Source organism: Trachinotus anak, unplaced genomic scaffold (assembly GCF_046630095.1).
Source record: "Trachinotus anak isolate AG129_WGS33_773 ecotype Australia unplaced genomic scaffold, CSIRO_AGI_Tana_v1 ptg000018l, whole genome shotgun sequence".
NCBI lineage: Eukaryota > Metazoa > Chordata > Actinopteri > Carangiformes > Carangidae > Trachinotus > Trachinotus anak.
The window spans coordinates 9,624,651-9,645,634 of record NW_027273869.1 but is presented as its reverse complement, the minus strand read 5'-3'; the positions used below and the strand labels follow the sequence as shown (position 1 = coordinate 9,645,634).

General features: G+C 40.6%; 1 protein-coding gene across 2 annotated transcripts in view; it reads right to left on the bottom strand.

The window, feature by feature from the left end:
- mdfic (MyoD family inhibitor domain containing) overlaps positions 1-20,984 on the bottom strand; it is a 118,937-nt gene that overhangs the window by 63,691 nt on the left and 34,262 nt on the right. The gene's annotated exons all lie outside the window — the stretch shown is intronic.

Sequence of the window (20,984 nt, the reverse complement as noted above, 5' to 3'; positions counted from 1 at the left end):
AGCAGATCATGTTTTCTAGGCCTCAGATGAGGCAAAGCAGCTTTGGCAGCGGGCCGTTTCATCTCAGGCACTGGGGCCCAAAACAAAGAGAAAATGATTGATTGGATGATGAATTATTTAGAGGTGGAGGGCTGAGGAACGAACCAGCCATGCTGGAGAGAGAGGGAGAGAGGGATAGAGAGAGTAAGGAAGCAAGAGAGAGAGAGTTCAACCTCCCTTTATCACTCTCTCTCCTTGTAGAAGATGGGAATCCAAGTAAAAACTTTCCCCTAATTGTACTAATGCATGTCACTGCAAATTTGCCAAAATAAAATATTGATGTGGACGCAATGACAGGGCTGCACAGTGCTGAGCGCTGATTGGAGAGGAGAGGTGTTTGCTCAGGGATCTATAGGACGTTTGAACCTACATGTAACACTACACCGAAGACAGAGAGGGAACAACCCTCTTCAGACATCCATCCTTTCACCACACTGTCTGTATCTCACCATTTTTAAAGAGAAAAACACTATCACTGAATGTTTACCTGTACGCTGACCTGTAGATAGGCCAATATTATTCGAATGGCAGCATGAAAACAACACACTTTCTAAAATGTCAGTGAAAGAGCCGCGTGAGTGAACACAGCTACAGACACTTGTGTGATGCCCAGTTGGACCACAGGGGGCACTGATGTGATATATGAAAAAGAAACAGACAAGAGGGGAGAGAGAGTGTGAGAGACGGAGAAAAAGACAGTGGGGGTGAAAGGGAAAGAGAGAGAGAGAGAGACAGAGAGGGAGAGAGAGGAAGAGAAATGCAATGAGGCAAGGCTACAGGGATGAACGCAAAGCCTTTCTCTCCCTCCATTTTTTCAATATCCCCTCCTCATGAAATTTCATTTGGATTGTAAATGTTCAGTAATTTACCATCATAAATGTGTAATGGGCCCCTGAATCCAATGACATTGTGCTGGCTAATCAACTCATTTGAAAATGAATATAGATCTATTAAAGGGAACTCAGCATTTCCCCTTTGTTAAGACTGGCATGCTGTCAAACACGGGAACACTTCCTAAAAGAGGGTTTTGGAAAAAGGGATCCTCTTCAGGGAAAAGAAAAAAATAATCTACTCATCAGATGTTTTGATCTTAAATAGAGATGATGAATGAGATTAAGTGCTTGTGCTAAATTCTGATTTGTTTTGTCATTAGAAATCTGACATGGAATCGACTTAAGAGAAAAGAGGCTCATTTAAAACCTCATTCAAAAAATAAAAGCAGTGACAGGAAGTTAATGACACTTCATTTTCAGTTGGGAGAATATAGCAAAATTAAATTCTTGAATTTTAAACTGTTTCTCGGTCCCACGGCAGACAGCCACAGAATCCTCCAGAAAACACACAATAACACACACACCAGGATTACTGCTTCTTATCTATGAGAGACGGGGCCCGAGGCGCTACCTACAAACACTTAATCAAAAACCAAGTTCAACTCATGGCAGCCAGTGACTCTTAGAAATAGAGAGTGATGGGGAGAGTGTGGAATGCAAATTGTGAGTGTTGCGACTCTGTCAACGTGTGTGTGCATGTGTGTGTACAGTACACTTGACTCAAGCGAGTGAATCAGCCTCTGGTGAAAACCAAATAAGTTACAGTGGATGTCAATGAAATTTAAATCATGAGTTTTGAGTGATGAGTTTTGAGTATGTGTAAGTTTTTCAGGAAGAGACACACAAAGCCATTTGTGAAGCTTGATAGTCATGCATTTTAAGGCAATAGAGATGTTCTCAAAACCTCGTGCCAGTGACTGTGTACAATCATGTTCTTGTGTTAAAAATTATGTCGGGCTTACATGGTCAAATTCATCCACATGTCTGAAGGTAGACTGAATTGTGAATTAAATCTAGCCTTTATTAGATTAGCAGTTACTAAGGTCTAACTTCCAAAAAAAATACCCTCTGCATTTGAATTTATCTACAACTATGCTGACAGAAACAGTGGTTTTAGGCAGTATTGTCACTGTTAATGCTTCAGTTATGAGGACAAAGTGTTAAATTAATAGTTTCATATTAATTGTTTTCTGGTGGATGAAGAGATACCACTCATTTCTGTCCACCGATTATGAGGCTACAATCAACAGCTTGTTAGCTTGGCTTAGCACAAAGACTGCAAACAGGAAGAAAGCCTGGCTCACTCAAAAAGGTAATATTCGCACCTGCTGTCCTAGTAGCTAAAGCTCACTGATAAATATAATGTTAGATCTCATATCATGTCTCACAAGGGTAAAGCAAAAATTCTCTGGGAGGTTACTGGTCCAGCAAGTAACTTGCCATAACAGACATCTTAAAAATGCATACAGAATCATTAAAAATGTGTAAGTCAGTTAGTTTCACCTGAATTTATTGTGTCTGTGTGTTTGCACCAGTACTTAAATATTACTAGCTGGCCACAGATAATCACAACTTCAGTTTTCAGGTTATTGTACAACTTACAAAAACAAATGAAAGAGAGGTTGTGAAATCACAACAACAAACGGGCGTCAGAGAGAGACTACAAATATACTACAAACTGGGCTATAGTTACTGCTACCATCACTACCATCACTGCTGCAGTTTATCAGACCAGCACTGCTCTGCACTTCTTGTTTGCTTTCTCTTCACTTCTACTTCCTTCACATTCTTACTGCCTTCCTCTCTCTTTCATTCCCTCCCTCCCTCTACTTTTTTCCTACCCATTCCCTGCTCTCGGCCCTGATGCAGCAATCAAGGAAAAGAACTCATTTATCAGGTCTGATGGCAGCAGGGGGTGTATTGTGCACTGGTGGGGGTGCTTGGTTAGCCTGAATGTGTGTCTTTAGGCTACTGCCCTGTTGTAAGGTCATTGTAATTAAGTCTTGGCTCACAGTGGTGGACTCTGCCTTTGAGGTTCAAATGTCTTTCCCCTCCATCCTCAAAAGTCCTTTCCAGCACCATTTGCTTGTGAGATCATACAAAAAAGTCTTATCCCACACCAAATATTAGGCTCTGTCTGTGAATATTGATTTATCTGTGGACTCAGATGGGTTGGAATGAGTTAGATTCCCCTAACTTCCTCAGTGATTACTTTGTGGAAATAGAATATTAGAGTTTCAGTGATTGCTGCAGGTGGAAAGTGCAGGGTTCGACCGAACGTTTAAGATTGTTAATCTGGGATCCTAAATTTGCTTTAACCTCAATTACAGGAATCTGGAGTAAGAAAGAAAAGAATGGCAATGACCTACTGATATATTTACAGTCCATCTATGTCATCTCTCTCCTGCTCTCCATTTCTTTCTTTGCTGCCTCTCGTATCCTTGTTTTTAAACTTGTGCTCTGAAAAGAAGAATGCTGAAAATAGCCTTGACCACTCCAAATCCAGTTTGGCTCCCTGTCCAAACATCATGCACCACATCAAGTCAAGTCCAATCCAGTTAGAGCAGTCAGTTCAGTCAGCCCCTTCCCTGATGGGGAACTGGTCCAGATGTGGCTGCTGTTTGCCAGTCCACACAGCCAGTTCCTTTGTGTGCGTCACTGCGCTGAGTGGCCCCAGGTGTTATGGACAATTTTACATCTAGACACCGCCATGCTCCCTTTTGCACTCTCTCTGCTCTCCCCCACCCTCTCTTTCCTCTTCTTGTTGCTCAGACGAGTAAACACTTTTTCCCTTTCAGCTGGGAAAAACCTTGTTGACCACCAATCTCAAGTCAGAACCCCAAAAATTCCTCCAGAAGCTCCAAGTTTTTACTCAACTGAGTGAACTGCTGACTTATACTCTATGTCAATACTGCTGTAGAGTTGCTGTGCACTTTATCACCAAGTGCTTGTTGTGCTCCTGAAAACGCTCATTATGAGAGCTCAAATTCAGCATTTCTGCTAACATGATGCATGAAGCTGGGTGTTCTCGCTGATACAGTTTTCACACAATCGTCATTTAATTCTGCCGTATGCTGAGAGGATGTTAGTGACCTAAAATAGCCGAAGGTAAATGTCCCTACAATGCAGTACACAATACAACCCTAAACAATAAGATGGATGCACAGTATACAATACATAGTCAACTAAATGTATGCAAGCAGTTTTCTTGAAAAAATGTTTCTCAACCCACTAAACGAGACATCAATAACAAGTCATCAATAACTGCCCTCTGGAAGTTAAAAATGCCAGCAACTAGTGAGACACACTGATATTGGACCCAAAGTTCTCCATGTGATGCAGTGTGACAAAAACCATAGATCCACAGAGAAACTGAGGGATTACAGAACACGTTAAATACCACAGTAGTGAATTCATATATTTTTTTCCAGGAAAAGTCACATTTGGAAAAACCCACATTGTTACATCATTCCAGAGGCCAAGTATAAGGGGCATTGGCTGATGAAGCATCACTATAGGGTATGTTGTTTTTTTTTCTACTTTCCAGGACACAGGGACAGATGCCTGCAGACACAGACATAATCATGGATGTGAATGCAATCCATTCATAGTGTACTCTTCCATGACCAGTGTTCACAGTGACTGTGAAGTTACTGTTCCCACAGGGAGGACAAAGACCACCAGATGATGCAGAGACCCAGTTTGAACACTCTAAAGGATCTTTCTATAACAAACTCTAAGGATCCTTCAGGGTATTGGAACTGGGCCTCTGCATCATCTCTCCTATCTTTCATGGTCACTAATATACAATTTCTATCAAATGCTACCAATAGAAATAATGGAATAATGTACTCATTTGCGCCAATGCTCAAAAATTCACAAATTAAAATACAGTTTTGTACTGTACGGACAACAATAAAACCGACAAACTGAATTGGAATTTAAATTGCATAGAGCAGTTAGACTATTGCTGTTTTCCTATTTGAACCATTAAAATGGTTAACAACAATAGAGGGTGTCTCTGGAAACTACTTTTTTTTAATTTTTCAAATATCAAAGAGAAACTTTACAATCATTTGTGCAACGTTTGATCTTTGTGACATGATGAAAACAGGCAACCGACAATATACAAGGCTCTTATTCCACTTACATAAGATAGCGGGATTATAACTTTTTTTCTATGCCTCAAAATGCTCCTCACACGTCTGACAGTGGGCTGAGCTGCATTTCAACTAGCGGTGTACTGTGGCGTATCTTTGAACAACCAAACAACTCAAGTGAAGTGCCTGCAGTCCTTTAAGCACTTTATCCTCAGAGCTTCATTGGGCAACAGACAGGCAAAAAAAAAAAAAAAAAAAAAAAAAAAAACCAAGACAAAAAATGCAAATGAAGTCTTCAACACTTCTACATGCCATTCAAAACCACCACAAAAAGGCAGAGTACATTTAAAATGTTTTAGAATGCCAGACTCATAACTGCACTTTACAACAATATGGAGAGAAAAAGATGGGGGAAGTGATAGAAGGGGAGAGAGAGAGTTAGAGAGACATGTTCTTTTCTGAGGCTTCTTAGCATCGCGTTGGGGATTCCATGTGTCTCATCATCTTGTTTAGAGTGCATTAGCAGCCAATGACACAGCCTCCCTCCCTCCTCATCGCTCTAGTTTTCTTGTTGTCGGGGAAAGTGTCCTGAGGCAATAACAGCAACCATCAGCACTCCTCCTCCTCCTACACCTCCTCTTCATGCAGAGATACGCCGGGGCCTAATTTTCCATCAGCAAAGCATGAAATCAAGAGAGAATGCCACACAACAAGCACTCTTATGAGGGGACACTTTGCGAGTTCGCCCACCCATACAAGCATACACACACACACACACACACACACACACAAACCCGCACGCAAACACCGACACACATGCAGAGACACGTCCTAACTTCTGAATAAATTATGAAATCAAGTGGATGCTAAGCTAAAGTGACAATCAGAAGCTTGTTGATGAGAGCACAAATGTGACTTTGGGAGATGGTTTTACAAATTTCATGAAATTAGTTGCCGGTTGTTATTTTTCAGATGTAGTTTTTCTTCGAGACAAAGATGACACTAAGTATTTAAATCATTTAATGGGTTACTGTATCCAAATGCTTGCTATAACAATTAGTTACAACTTCATGGCTTTACCCACCAAATAAAAAAAAATTAAACTATTAAAAAAAAAGAAAAAGAAAGGATAGGTCATAGTGTGTAAGCAGCTTATTACAACAAGCTGTTACATGTTACTGTATATTTTATTGCTGGCAACCTCCAGCAGCCATACTAATTATGACAATATCTATCTGAAGGTATCTGAGATTTTCTGTAGTTTATCTCCATAGACCAGGTCTCCACTGTTTCTCACAAGACAATGAGTTTAGAACCATTATGGCAGATGTAAACTGTTGTGTCTATATGATGTACTGTATTTTTTTCCACAAATCGCACAATGTAATACTTTCTCTATGTTCCCAAGATGACAGATGTGTAAATTACAGCTTTTCAACACTCCTCCTGATGCAATGATGCAAAAATTATAGCACTTTAAGAGTCCAAAATAGATACTATAGACTGTCTTCCTATACACAATGTTTATCATTCAAAGAATAATGATTGAGTGAGCGCTGAAGGGATATCAGACACAGCTTGAGCCTCTCAGACTGATGTTTTCCTTTCTATTTTGTGTGCATTCTCTGTACATGCCAACAACAAAGATGTTATAAGTGGATGCTGTTGCTTGCAATATTCAGACTGGCCAAATGCATGTCCTCATAGAACTGAGATGTGATCATCATGATGTGAGCATAGATATTGAGATCAGATCCTGATTTTCTGACCTGACAGCAGTGTTTCCCATGCAGTGTTTCCCTGTGTGTATTTTTACCAGTCCTCTCTATGTGCCTATCATTCAGGGTGTACATGTGGGCTTTTTGTGTGCGTGTGCTGAGACTTTACTCACTGGCCAATCACAAAATGTAATCAAATCTTTGCAACTTGTTATTTGTTTGACACAACGCGAAGCAATGGACCTTTTTCAATTGCTTATTTGTCACAAAGTACTTGGCAATTAATTATATACTGATTTACGGTATTATTTAACAATGAATTTAAGAAAGCCACCCAACCCCCATTCAGCTGCTGCCACAAATAAATTCTGATTCTGTGGAAACACTGGACAGTGGCAGCAGTTAATACAAGCCTTTATGACTGGATGCTTTGGGTCACAGTTGTAACCATGGGCAGACAGTCTAATTATCTGTCTGAACTGGTCAAGAAAAATAAGACAATGACAGAGGAGCAGAAAAATTAGCTCCTTTGAGAAGGTTCTTGGGACTCGAGAGGCCAAACATTGTGTTTTCAGAGATCATGCAGCCAAGCAGAGACACTGAGCAGATGTTATCAGAGACCAACTGCTAGGCTAAACTGAGCAGTACTGTATCTCAGATTTCTATCAACTTAAAAATAAGGCAGTTAGTTATTAGGACAGTAACACTGACAAACACTACAGAGAGTGGAAAACTCTTTCTCTACAACACACACAAACACAGAGAGAAGAAAAAGATCTCGCTGCGCTGACTGACAAAGATGCCCTGCAATATAGATGATGAGAACAAAGCTCCACATAACAAACTCCACTCATATTGAGGCGATTTCCTTTTCAATAATGAATCGCCATCAGCATCAGGCGTCAATACTGCGTCTCTGTGTTGTGTGTGCCAGCGTGTGTGTGTGTATGTGTGTGAGTGGAGGGGGAAAGAAAAAACATCTATCCTCAACGAGAACAAAACTTCTATATTTAATCTGTGCTGAGAACAAGCAGGCATGCAAAGTCAAAAACAAAACGGGGATGCAAGCTGAGGCTTTCTGTGGCATGCAAATCACATCCGGACCAACCAGCTGCTGTGAGCTTATCCCCCACATCTTTGTGATTGACAGGATTTTTAAAATGTGTAGATTATAAATATTTATAATTGACTTAATATTGACTGTATTCTCTCTGTTTGGTTGAACTTGTATGCGGAAAGAAAAAATAAGGGGCAAAAAAAGCTTTAATTTCGCAAAAAGCACAATACCACAATCCAGTTCATCCACAGCTCCGTCTTCACATAAATAACCCTCCCCATGTGCCCTATAATGTGTGTGGTGTGTGTGCGTGCTTGAATGTTCAGAAGCCTGTTTTCCTCACTGAAGATAATGAGAGTTACTTTGAATTTTCTGTAGTTGTGAGGTCCTTCAGAGTTTGACTGTTCTCAGAGAGGTCAGCACAGTCACTGTAAAGTCATGCTCGCCTTAAAAAAAAAAAAAAAAAAAAGGTGACAGTTGGAAACATGGGCCGGATGTCCAGAAATTACACCAATAAAAGTACCAAGAGCAAGACTAATCATGGCTGGGACAGAAGCCCAGTCTGGGGAAAGGGCAAATATTTAGAGTGGTGCAGCAGGGGCAGAGCTTGCCTGTTGATGTACCTCCCCCATTTATTAGCTTATGTACGAGACACACAAGAGTGCTTACAGTATGAAGTACAGCCGCACACACTTGTACCCACTGACTTCAAACTCCCCCAAAGAGCATCAATGTGCATTTGTCAGTAAAAGTGGTATACACTGTCCTCTGTGCCACCCTATGATCCTGTTGACTGCCCCCTTATTTTCCAGAAAGCACTGCACTAGCAATTTGAAGCTGTAGTTGATCACAATAGTCTCTTTATTCTGCTTTGGTTCTGAGGAGAGGAGAGGAGCGGAGAATATTTTCTGACTCTGCTTTTCACCTTTGAAGACCTCACTTGCAACTGTACCTAACTCGTGAATCGAAGTTCATGTTCCAATGAAGATGACAAAGAAACAACTACAACTCAGGAGTACCAAGGTGTCAGTGCCGGCCCAGAAGAAAAGCCATGGTTGGATGTAGGACAAGTGGAGGAAACACCATGCCAGTGTAGAATCGGGATGGGTCCAACCTCTAAGAAATTGAAATAGCTTTTGGCCTTTGATTGAATTGCACTATGTGATCTCACTATACTATATAAGCCCTCTCTGTGTCTCTGTCTGCCTAACTCTCTTTCAGCTCCACATCAAAAAGGCCATCTGCAGTAAAAAGGCCAGCCAACACACCATGTGCTCCCATCTCATCCACAAGTTTCCTCTGCCCAGCATCCAGACACGGCACTGCTCACCGTCTCATCAATTTTACTCTTTGATTTCATCACTGACTGAAACTAAAGTGGCATTACAAAGTTTTATTTTGCAACAGAGTTAGTCTCACAACTGAAACTGTGTGAAATTCAGAAATCCCAAGTTCTGATCAAATATAATAAAAGTCTCATTAAAAAATGTGGCACCAAACAAACACACAAGGATTTATTTTACGGTCTCAAAAATGGCAACTGCTTTCAATCCCACAGAGCATTAGGATTTAAAGTGAGCATGAAACACAAACCCTTCAAGCAGATTAAATTTCAAATCAAGCAGGCCATGTAAATGATGTGGTGACAGGGGGCCCAGTGCAATTAGCATGCCAGGCTAGTGTTAAAGCAATTAGGCAAAACAGACGGCTAGAGCACCAGGGCTAAGCATGGGAAGGGAGGAAGGACGAATATTTCCATATTGCTCTTCAGGACATGAGTGCATGTGTGTGCATGATGTGTGTGTGTGTGCATGTACAGTTTGTTTGAGGGCGTTCAACACTCAACTTGTTTGTGAAATTCTCAGAGGGAATCGGAGGTTAATGGAAACTAGACTTTGTTTACTGACAGTGTATCCTGCCATTTTCGAGGGCAAAGGAGGGAAAAAAACACTAAATAACAAATGCTACGTTCCTTGTAACACAAAGAAAAAAATAAAAAATAAACAGAAAACACTGACTCGCATGTAGCTTAGGGGAATCTCAAAAACATTTACTGGTAAACAAGCCCAGAGCGGAAACTCAAGGAACCACTTTGGGGAAAAAGCAGACACATTTGGGCAAATCTCTCAGGTGGAGCCATCAAAAGCAGTGTCGGCTTGTACACAGACACGTGGCAGAAAGGGCCACCTGGAGACAAGGAGTGACATTCGTTTGAGCGTAAATTACTCAAACAAGCATGCCGGGGAATGGCATTTAATTCTTGATGTTTCCCAGAGGGAACAGTGGTGGATGCCTCCAATTCAAACAAGGAGTTATGATATACAAACACTACTAAAAACAAACATGCACAGGAAGTTGTGTATGATGAGGCATGAGTCTTTGGGGATGCAGACTGGGACAGTGGCTCAGTGCTGTCTCAGTCTCCATCAGCAACATGGGAAGAAAAGTATTAACAATTAGGAGGAGGACATAAAATTAGGATTTTATTATAGTGCCTTAAATTAAATATTTTGCTCCAGTGTAGAGTATCTTTATCTATTTTGTTATGTGCACAGTCCAATAGAATCAGATACAGGTTTCTTTACATTTCCCTCCTGCACTAACAAAATCATACCTGACAGGTACCTCAATAAGAACCTAAGTAGGTTTTACAGTATCGTTGTGATTTTATTAAATATAACTGTACAATTTAATGCAATCCAATACAACACAACAACTCTGTAATAAATCTAATATTTGTGAACCTAATCCACAGGTGTTTCAAAGGTATTCAACACTATCACTTTTGAGACTAAAATTAGCGATGGTGTGTTGTTCCATTTAACATGATACTGTAAGATACTGGGAGGGCTTTTTAATATTCTGGGTCCTTCAAGTATGTAAATAATGGAAGAAGTTTGTGGGTTAAAGAAACAAAATTTAAGTTTCAACCAAAGAATGGAATTTAAGTATTACACAGGAGCAAAAATTTGTACGAATCTGAATCTTTTTCACAATCAGTTTTCTGGACACATAATGAAAAAGAGGAAGGGCAAATGGCAAGCATAAACAGGAAGTGATGCATGCGGGCATTCCAATATTTGCTGACTCTGAGTTTTGGTCTGTGTGTGGTGACAGTCATAATGTTTTTTTAAGAGGTTCAGACAAAATGCTAGAGTGTGTGTGTATGTGATTTCCTGTTACATATTTCTGCCATTAAAGCATGAGACCTGAGAGAACAGCCAAGTGGGAACATAAGCCAGGACATGTATATATGTGTTTTTATGTCAGGGGTTGCTTAGATACCACTGTCCAACCATGTGTTGAGGTGAAACCTAATTACCGGACTAAATGTGTAATAAGGGGAGGTAAATAACACTTCAACTCAGGGGAACTTCACACTGCAGACATACAAACAAAAAAAGAGGAAAAGGCAGAGTCCCTGTCAGTTTGATTGCTTCAGTTTTCCTCTTTCATGCAAACTCAAAAAGAATCTAATCTAAATCAGTATTATAATTCTTCACAGGATAAAAAAAATACCATCATGTATCCATAAAAATGAGACTAATCAAATTAGTCGGATCATGCAAAATGTAGTATCCTGCTTTTGCTACCATATATTTTCACACTGCTACTAATGATTAATGTGCGCCAAAGAAACCTGACTCATTATGTAATACTAACAGAGACATTTCCTTTAAAATAGTCCTAATGTACACAACTCCATTAACCGAAATTTAGATTAAATGGAAATTCCAGAGAATGTACTAATTAGTTCCTGTTCAAGTCACAGTCATGAATATATGCTATGTAGTACAACCTATCAGACTATGTAGTGGCATATGGTCGACATGGCCTATGGGCTTTGTGAGAATTACTTCATGGAGAGAGTCCAAGCCAAGCAGGTGAGGCAGTGTTTTGGTTACAGTGCAGCAGAGGGTTTTACAGACAGAGGGAGGCAGAAAGAGAAAGAGAGAGAGAGACATGAGAAAGGGAACAAAAAAATAGGGTCAAACCCAAACCGGCAGAGAGAGAGAGAGGAAGACGATAAGACAATGCAAGAGTCTTATCTTATCCCAGACTGAGTGATATCTTCCTCCACAACAGGAAAATTGACAGCTGTGAGGGATATTTCACACAAAGCTTGCTAGCCTGTTTGCTGCTAGCCAACTGACCTGTTAGCAAACTTGTTAGCATTAAGTTTGTCAGCCTAACAAACCATAAGTGAACAAAACAGCAGCCACAACACACATGTAAATCTCTCTAGAAAGCGCTGAACAACAACAGCATTTAACTTCAACATATCCGTCGTGCTACTTGAGTGTTGCATTAAATGTGAAAGGGCAAGTGACTTACTTACTCGAAGAGTCGTCACTTTTCCCAGCCAATGTGTGTCAGGTCAGCACAGGGCCTTCATCACGGGTTTTGTGTCAAAAGCAAAGACTATATAAATATATATATATATATATATATATATATATATATATATATATATATATATATATATATATATATATATATATATATATATATATCACAAAATGGCTGACTCTTCTTTAGCTTTCAAGTAGTCTTCTTCCTCCTCTTCTTCTTTAACAACAGATATTTGACTTGTCATAGCAAAAAGCACAGGTGACACTGGACACTGACCCAAGCTAGCCGACCAGCGCACACACTGCTAGCCCCCTGGAACTGCAGCACCTGACCCTAAATGCAGCCCTCGTTAATGTTATTAATTGCACCTGTGCTTTCTCAGCTTTCATATGTGCACATGTGTGTGATATATGTGTGGGTAATATTTTTAAAAAGAATTGTATTTTAAAATGACTGTATGGTGTACATGCTGTATATACAGGCTGTACTTTTACTGATAATGACGATGGTCCAAAATACCAGCGGACCAAAATATGCTGGTATATATTCACAGTCTTTCAGTAAGTTAGTGTTGCTTAGTTTCCTTTCACTATTGTTGTTTGATTGAACTGGTGAAGTAGCGACACTGATGTAAAAGCTACAGTTCTTTATGACACATGAAAAAAAGCATATGTGAAACCTACTCTGCTCTCTCTCTCCGTAACTACAAAATTACAGGGTACTGAACACACATATGTTCTAGGATCTAACAGCTTACTGTGATTACACATCTTGAAATTTATGTCTATTTGCCAATGTAACCCTCCCGCGGCATCCAAAACCATCAAGTCATTACCGTGGATAACATTGTGCAATTTGTCAGTCTGACTGGATATAAGATCAAAACTGTATTTGTGGGCAATAATATTGTGTTGGTAAGTACACTGAATGCCTCTACTGAGACATTCAGTTGGACTTTGAGCCTTAGAGTCTCATATGGGTACATAAGCATTATACCTTGGGGATGGAAAAGTGCATAGTTGAGTGTAAACCAATGATCAACTAAAAGCTTGGCAGGATTATGTTGTGGCTTCCATGACTGTTTTATGACATGAGCTCCCCATTTTAAAGAGGAGTTTCTGTAGTTCATGGCACGGTATGGTCCCACAGTGGAAGAAGAGCAGTGGACTGCTTGATTTAGTTTAAACCTTCAAAGCACACTTTGATTATATAATTTTAACAGGAAAAGTCTAATGTTACACACTACAAACAAGCAAAAATACAGGGGAATATATACACTCCAAACAGAGACTGGCAAGACTGGCCCGCTTTCTGGAACAAAGTTTGGTGAAATTATACAAGAATCAATCTTGTCTCAGGTACAGTCAGAGAGGGAAAGAAAGTGGATGTTTGCTTTCACCTGTCACATGCAGCCATTTCCTAATTTCCACACTATCATGAACAAGGCTCAGGCTTAGAAACAAAGGGCCCGCTAACAAAGCTTCCCATGGAGAATTGACTGCAGCCTTGGTTGCTATTTACATACAGATGCACTGGCAGGAATTTGCATAATGTTTTTTGTAGCTGGGTGCTCAGGGGAGCAGCATTGTAACATATTGGTGCCTAATGAACTCTGAAAAAAATTGATTTTCCACAGAGTAAATTAAGAAATGCATTATAGCTGTTAAAGCAATCTTGGGGGAAATCGGAGCCTTCCTCTGCTAAACTACGCTTGATAAGTAATAAATTACATGTTACACTTATTTGCTTTAATTCATGCTAATTTTGCCCAATTAATGTATCACTGTAGTTCTGAGGGCAGCCACTGGAGATTTAATTATTTATTGGGTTTTTGTGTGTGTATGTGCTTGTGTTGTATTGTTGGCATATGATGTGAGTGAATATAATATAAGATTGTTTACAGATATTGCTGTGCTACATGCAACTGTATTTGTATCTGTATGCTTCTATTGTATAATAATAGTAAGTGTTTGTATGTGTGCAAGTGTGTGTGAATGTCTCTCAGCAAGCGAGTTAAATCCCATGTCTGCCGGGACTTCCTGACAGAGGTCGGATTGTCTGTGGCTGAGGACTCTCAAGGCTCTCTCTCTTTCTGCCACTCACACACGCAAACATACACACACTTGGACTAGTTTTGGTGGCCTTCCTCCCCTTCCTTCCTTCCCCTCCCCTCCCTTGCTAGCTAGAGGGGTGAGTCATTGTTTACAGGCCTTTCACTCTGCTGTCCTATCACCCTGCTCTGACGCCACTTTTCCATTTAATCACAGCCCCTGCATCTGGTGACATGACAGCAGGCCTGGCCTTGTGTTTCCTCCTTGAGCTGTCTCCTGGGCCGACCACCTTCGTCCACATGATAATCTGCCTGCAACTGGCCGCAGCTTCTCACCACTTATCTCTATAGTTTACGTTTTATCCAGGTGATGTTGGTATCCAGAGTGACTTCTAATGCACATGCACAGGAGCAGGTGGGGGTTGCGGTGTGTTGCTCAGAAACATAGACATTGTTGCCCGTGTCCATCCCATGAAAGGTCTTACTAGCCTGACGGAACACAATTAAAAAGCACAACACAAATCCGATTTGCAAGTATGAAAATAAACAGAAAAATGTCTATTTAGGGACGTAAAAAGGAAAAACTGTGACACTTTGCCCTTATTTTAATTTCAACTGCCAATGTTTTAAGTCCAAACACACATATGTACACACACACCTTATTGGAAGAGTGAATGGAATCTCAAGCTGCTGCTGAATGTTCCTTTGCTAGCGTTTGGCGAAGCTGCTGGAAAAATTTACTGTTGAATTAGCCTTTTGTTTCAGCAGGCTGTAGCACAGAATAGGCCTCTGCCTCCCTCCTCATAACCCACCACTGAAGACATTTCTCCCATAACAGTAATGCATGGATCTGCTAACATAAAGTGTGTTCTACCAGAGAACACACTGTGCAGTCATATACCATATGCAAATTTAAGTTTTACTAAGAAGATCTGTAAGCACACCTATGAAAGAAAAAAAACAACAAAATGCTTCAACAAGAATGACATGACGGCCTAGTTAGCCATCAGCCTGCTGTCAAACCTAATAGGAATTAGAAGGAGTTAACGCTACTTTGTTTCTCTCCCCTTCAAGTACTCCCTCTACCCCTGCACTCACTTCTGAGGCATCCACTAAGTATCCACCCTCATCACGCCAATATTAAAAAGCTTAGCTGGCGATGGTTTTTCAAGTAAATTAGAGAAAACAAAATCTCTCAGATTAGTCAATTAAGTGGCACATTAGCCCGAGACTTAATTAAAAGATAGCGGGGCATACAGTCTTTAAGGATATAGAGAGGCGACGGGAGTGTTTAAACAGCAGATTGAACAAATGGCACTTATTAAAAACTTGACTGTGAGTCACTTGACACCTCACATATCCCCTGCACCTTGAGCTACATAAACAGAGTGTCAGCTCCCTGGGTTCCTGCTATGCAAATCTCAGGGATGAGGCAAAGAGAGGAAGTGCACTCGTCATACAACATCCCTGCCTGGAACGTCAAGATGCCCTCCTACAATCAGTGGCTTAGCAACTACAGCAGCAAAGGCAGAAACATAACGTTTACTATCTCCCACTTTTCTCCATGTACACCACTTTCTGAATAGTGGTTATCAATGTTTTTGAAAGGTGGAAGGGGAATCAAACTTGCCAGAAAATATATTTGAGTCAAGGTTTTGATGCTTTAACACGAAAAGTGTGTCAGTAGGTTTGGTTCCAAAGAGAATTTTCAAAAGAAAATCTCACAAACGCAAACCCCTTCTGAGATAATAAGTGTGTTGGTGTGCATGCTTAGTGTCAACTGCTCTTTGAAAGGCATCCTTAATTAAACCTTTTGTTCTTCCAAAATGGCAAAAAAGCAGAGCCAGGCGAGCAAAAGGCAGTTATTGTGTCAGAGTGCTGAGACTGAAGAGCAAGGTACACTAAAACATCACAGTTCACTGCTTGTGTTGCCATCTCAGCGTCACTTTCTATCCGGAACAATGCGACAGCTGACAGCTCGCACCCAAGAATTATCACGCTAAACTGAATTATTTCTGCCACGTGTTAATTTATTAACAACCTGTGCATGCTCTAATGTAGCCTGCATTTGCATATACATTTTTAACCTGCAAGCTCAATCGTCTTGAATATTCTTCCGGGGGGGGGGGTAAGAATATTTCAAACTGCCTTTTGTTGCACCACGTTTGAATTTTGAAGAATGGGGTGGAAAAAAGGGAAGAAAGACACATAAATCTCACACATGTCCGCAGGGCACATATTCTTTAAGGGCAGATATCTGCACTTCATCACCTTGCAACATATGAGATGCGGCATCTCCGATCTGTAGCCTCCTCCTCACTTGTTCTGCGCCTAGCTTTCTCTCTCTCTCTCTCTCTCTCTCTCTCTATCTCAAAGAGGCACCTATGACTGCTTTCAGATGGCTTCGTATACCAGGAGCTGGCTTCTTTAGATGGTTCCCGAGGACTTTTCTGTTAAAGAAGAGTAAAACATACAGTATCAGTAAGCACCAATGAACTATTCATATTTAGCTTCAATGCACTATATGGAATATTTATCTGTGAATACTCCCAGATATGTTATGAACGCTGTAATTTGTAAACCTGTGCTAGTAAATGTTTGTTAAAATAAGTGTAAAAATAATAATAAGTAAGCACACAATCCAAAGAACTACCCACAGAGAAAGGTGAGAGAGGAGATATTCATTTACACAAGTCACATTCTAACAAGGTATCCTAACATTGTCAATTATCACCTGGCAGACAATGAAGGTTAAAAAAATATATAATATAATTCACACTGTCACCTTCCGCCTTAGGAACCACGTTTGCTCACAACAGATGCACCAGTGAACCTGCCAAGGAAATGACATTTCCCACCCAGCAAACCCACTTCCACCCACTTATACATCATGTTTACATTTGCACCAAGGCTGATTTTTTTTTCTAATTGTTTTCATTTCTATTTCAATTTGTAAACCAAGACAAAGAGTCAGTACATCCATCCATTTCCGCAAGCAATATAATGCAATGGAAAGAAAGGTGATTTTGTTTCTAGTTTTCTTAACTTTGAAAATTCCCATTAAAAATATTAAAACAGCAACGTGTTCTTCCTAAAATGAATGTCCCATTCTCCCTGGATGAAACACAAACCACATTGCAAACAAGTTTCACTGGAACTACTTTCGGCCAAAGAAATAGTCCTTGTGAAAACTGTTATAATGGGGACACTGTTTCTGCAAAGAGTTGTTCCTGTTGATTTTTTGAATGTAATTTTTCAGCTGAGTGAGCACAACAAACAAAAACCCAGTCACCTTCACTGTAGTGGTGTGGATACAGAACTCACAGAGTTTTATTTTTTCATAATTTGTAGGGATCTCTTCAAAGCTTAGTTAAAAAGCACAAAATAACTCTTTAAGATCACCTGGCATGTATGAAACAGCGCTGCAGTTACCCTGGCAATGAACCCCTTACACACATGTTAATTAAACTTTATGAAGTTCTCCTCTGGATGAGGATGAGAGCAGGTGTTGCCGACGCACACCTGTAAACTTTCCCCACATCTCAAATTCCCTGCGGCATGTGTACAAAACACCCCTGCCAATGCCTAGTTACCTTTCTTTGAATCTGCGCTGCACACTACACATCATCACAAACAAACTGTCAGCGAGGCAGTTTGTTGCTGTACGGTGTGCAAACAAAGACGCAACAGGAGATGTGTTTATTTGTAGCAGATGACACAATTAAGGACGACTGACAGGCAAACAAACACAACGAGGCAAAGCATCTGGTTGTATGTGAGGGGGGCTGGCTCTGCTGTGTCGTCGCTGTTTGTGCTGGAGCTAACGGCGAGTGACTGTTTAGAGATGTACTGTACAGCAGGAAAAGACCTGAGCAGATCTGACAAACAGTTAATCCTGTTTGTTCATTTGTCAAAGGGAAAGGAGAAGCAGCTCCGAGTTTGCCTGTGTAGAATATGGAAAAACGCTCATGTGAACATGTTTGTTTGATCTTGTGTTTTTTGCCAGTTGCTACAAAGCATGTTAGAGCTTATTTGTGTGTGTGTTTGTGTGTGTGTGTGTGTGTGTGTGTGTGTGTGTGTGTGTGTGTGTGAAGCTTTGCCTGTCAGTCATGTTAACTCAATGTGAAGAGGCTGCTCCAAGCGGAAAGTTGAGTCCTATATATTTGACACAATGGCTGGTGTTATTAAGACCTTGATCCGTGTTTTCTTTCTGCATGGAGGGAGGTAAGCTAGTAGATGCTCTTTGCTGCATGTCTGGGCGGGGTGGCTCGGCTGAGTCGGGTGAAGAGGAGGCTTACACACACAAACACACATCTCGGCTCCGTAAACATCCCTTATTCAAACCACAGTCAGGGAACTTTTCTGGTGGTTCCGATGTTTATGCTCAATTTAAAGCATTTTTGGTGGAAGCTGTGAAAAATAAATATGGTTTGATGCACGAAAAGGTCGCAGTCAATCTCAAAGGAACATAAACAGTCTCATTTCTGAAAAGGAGAGTGTTGTGTGACAGAGCAACCCTCTCTGCCATTTTGAGTTTGTAGCATGAAGCGTTTCACTCGGCAGAACTAGAAAATCCAAGAAAATTGCAAAAGGAAGCTGATTGAAACCATAATTGCACAAGACATCTTTATTTCAAAAGCAAATATTTCACTGTGCCTCTAAATAACATATATGAGTGTTTTGTAAATCTACAAAAGACTAATCGGGCAACCATATCCTGCTGTGTGTAGCTGTAAATGCTCAGATACACTTCAACAGAACAAGCGTGCCTGCCAAACAACCTGCCAATCGTCCACGAGATCCAGATGACTGGAGGCCAGAGGAGCCCTTATTCATTTAAGTGATGTTAAGAACAAACAATCAAAAGTGCTGCTTGGGAGACCGCAACACGTCCACATCAGCAAATGACATGTAACAATGGTGACATCTCATTTATAGCTCAAGGAGAGTGTACAAGCAAATAAACAGGCATCCCTAGCCCGCACGTCCCTCTCAATTTGCCTCTCCCACGGTCCACTGCCTTTAAGACGAAGGGGCGGGAGGAAAATAGAAAAGTTGAAAGTGTTCAACTTTAAGCTGATGTCTTATTTACAGGTCCGAGACCACTGCTTCAGTTATTCTGTCTGAAGAGCTGCACAGGCATCCATGAAACACAAACCTTCCTGAACACAAATACACAAACACACCACAGAAAACCGGGGCCTTGACAAAAATATTCCACCCGCACGTACAGTTTGAGACGCCACTGTGAGGGGGATGTGTGGAAGGAGGGCATGTTTTCAACAGTGTCGAGGAAGAAAGGAAATGATTTGAAAACATCTGTGTCTCTTCTCTCCTTTCATTCCTGTCTGACTCTTTCGTTCTCTCAGGCAGATGTTGTCGGCGCCGTCTTCACGGGGCATGAAACTTTGAACCTCACGTGCCCCATCCAGGGGTTTTCAAGCTCCAGTCTCGTGATCTCGCTGACTGCAACATGTTATCTTTGCATCACCGTGGCGACGCCTCCAGGTAACAAGGAGATTAGAAGCAGTGAGAGGCCCATGTACCACAGCAAAGCTTTAGCAAAAGGGGGTCTTTAAATATTTAAGGTACGAGTACGATCACACATTGTTACTCTAAGAAGAGAGGGGAACAAAGGATACAAATCTTTCACTTGGAAATCATTTACATTTCATTGCTGAGGCTCTGCTCAGAGACTGATGTAATTTCTGAGTGTTGTATTTGAGTGTTTTGTTAAAAAAGTATACACATTTTAAAAGACGTGCCACACTTCCTGCTGGCTGAAAATAAACAAAAAAAAATCCTACCGTATCACATTCTGTCGTGGCTAATGCAATTTTTATGCACTTTTATTGTGTCGCTCAAGCACATTAATAATTTGTGCGAGAGAAATAACAAACAAATAACACGTGGTGCAAGGAGGCAGGCTTCTTTGGCCTCTTGTCAAAGTCAATTAGAGTCCTCAGGTAATGACCCTATTTGAATTGTAAACCAGGCCCTTGTGTGAGAGGGCTAATGGGGCCACTACCTGAGGAGATTAATTGAAAGTGACATTACTTGAACTCTGTTTTTTTTTTTTTTTCCTTGCACAGCCCTCTGAAAGATCGTCTCATCTTATTTTAATGTCATGCCACAAGTCTAAACAGCGAGGTCAAGTCTTTTCGAACTTTGACACGCATGAGAAGGAGGAAAAAAATTAACACTGTGGTGCATTAGAGTGGGTAAACACGTCCAAAGTGTGACTACTGCATCATTTCAGGTTTACAAATGCAAAAGAATCTATTACAAAAGAGTAATCAATTTAAGCCCATGTGCTTCAGTATTCAACAATTTAGCAACAAACTTCTATAATATCATGTTTACAGTCCAGCCTGATACACGCAATAATGCCACAATGCGTGTGATTTTCTGGTGTGCTCACGATGCAAAAATTGCACACAGATGCTGACAGCTATGCAGCTGTCCGTATGATTATCTTTAATGATTCACAACACAATATCATAAATATATCAAAATGAATCACCTCAATGCTAACAGCCAGGTAATGATGGCTATTATGGATCTTATGATTGACAAGAGGACTGGGGTGAAGCACATGTAGTCACATTTTCTGCCATTTGACGAAAAGAAATACTGATGTTCCATCTGGAAAAAACAGATGGTGAATAAAGAGAAGTGTCACACATTACTGCCACCCCCTCTTGTCCTGTCTAATTAGTCATATTATATGTAATTATTATATGGTTATAATCTTATGAGTATACAACTCTCAGGTCTATCTCCGATACGACAGCAAAGGAAAAAAAACACCATTAATGTACCCATCTGCTTTTT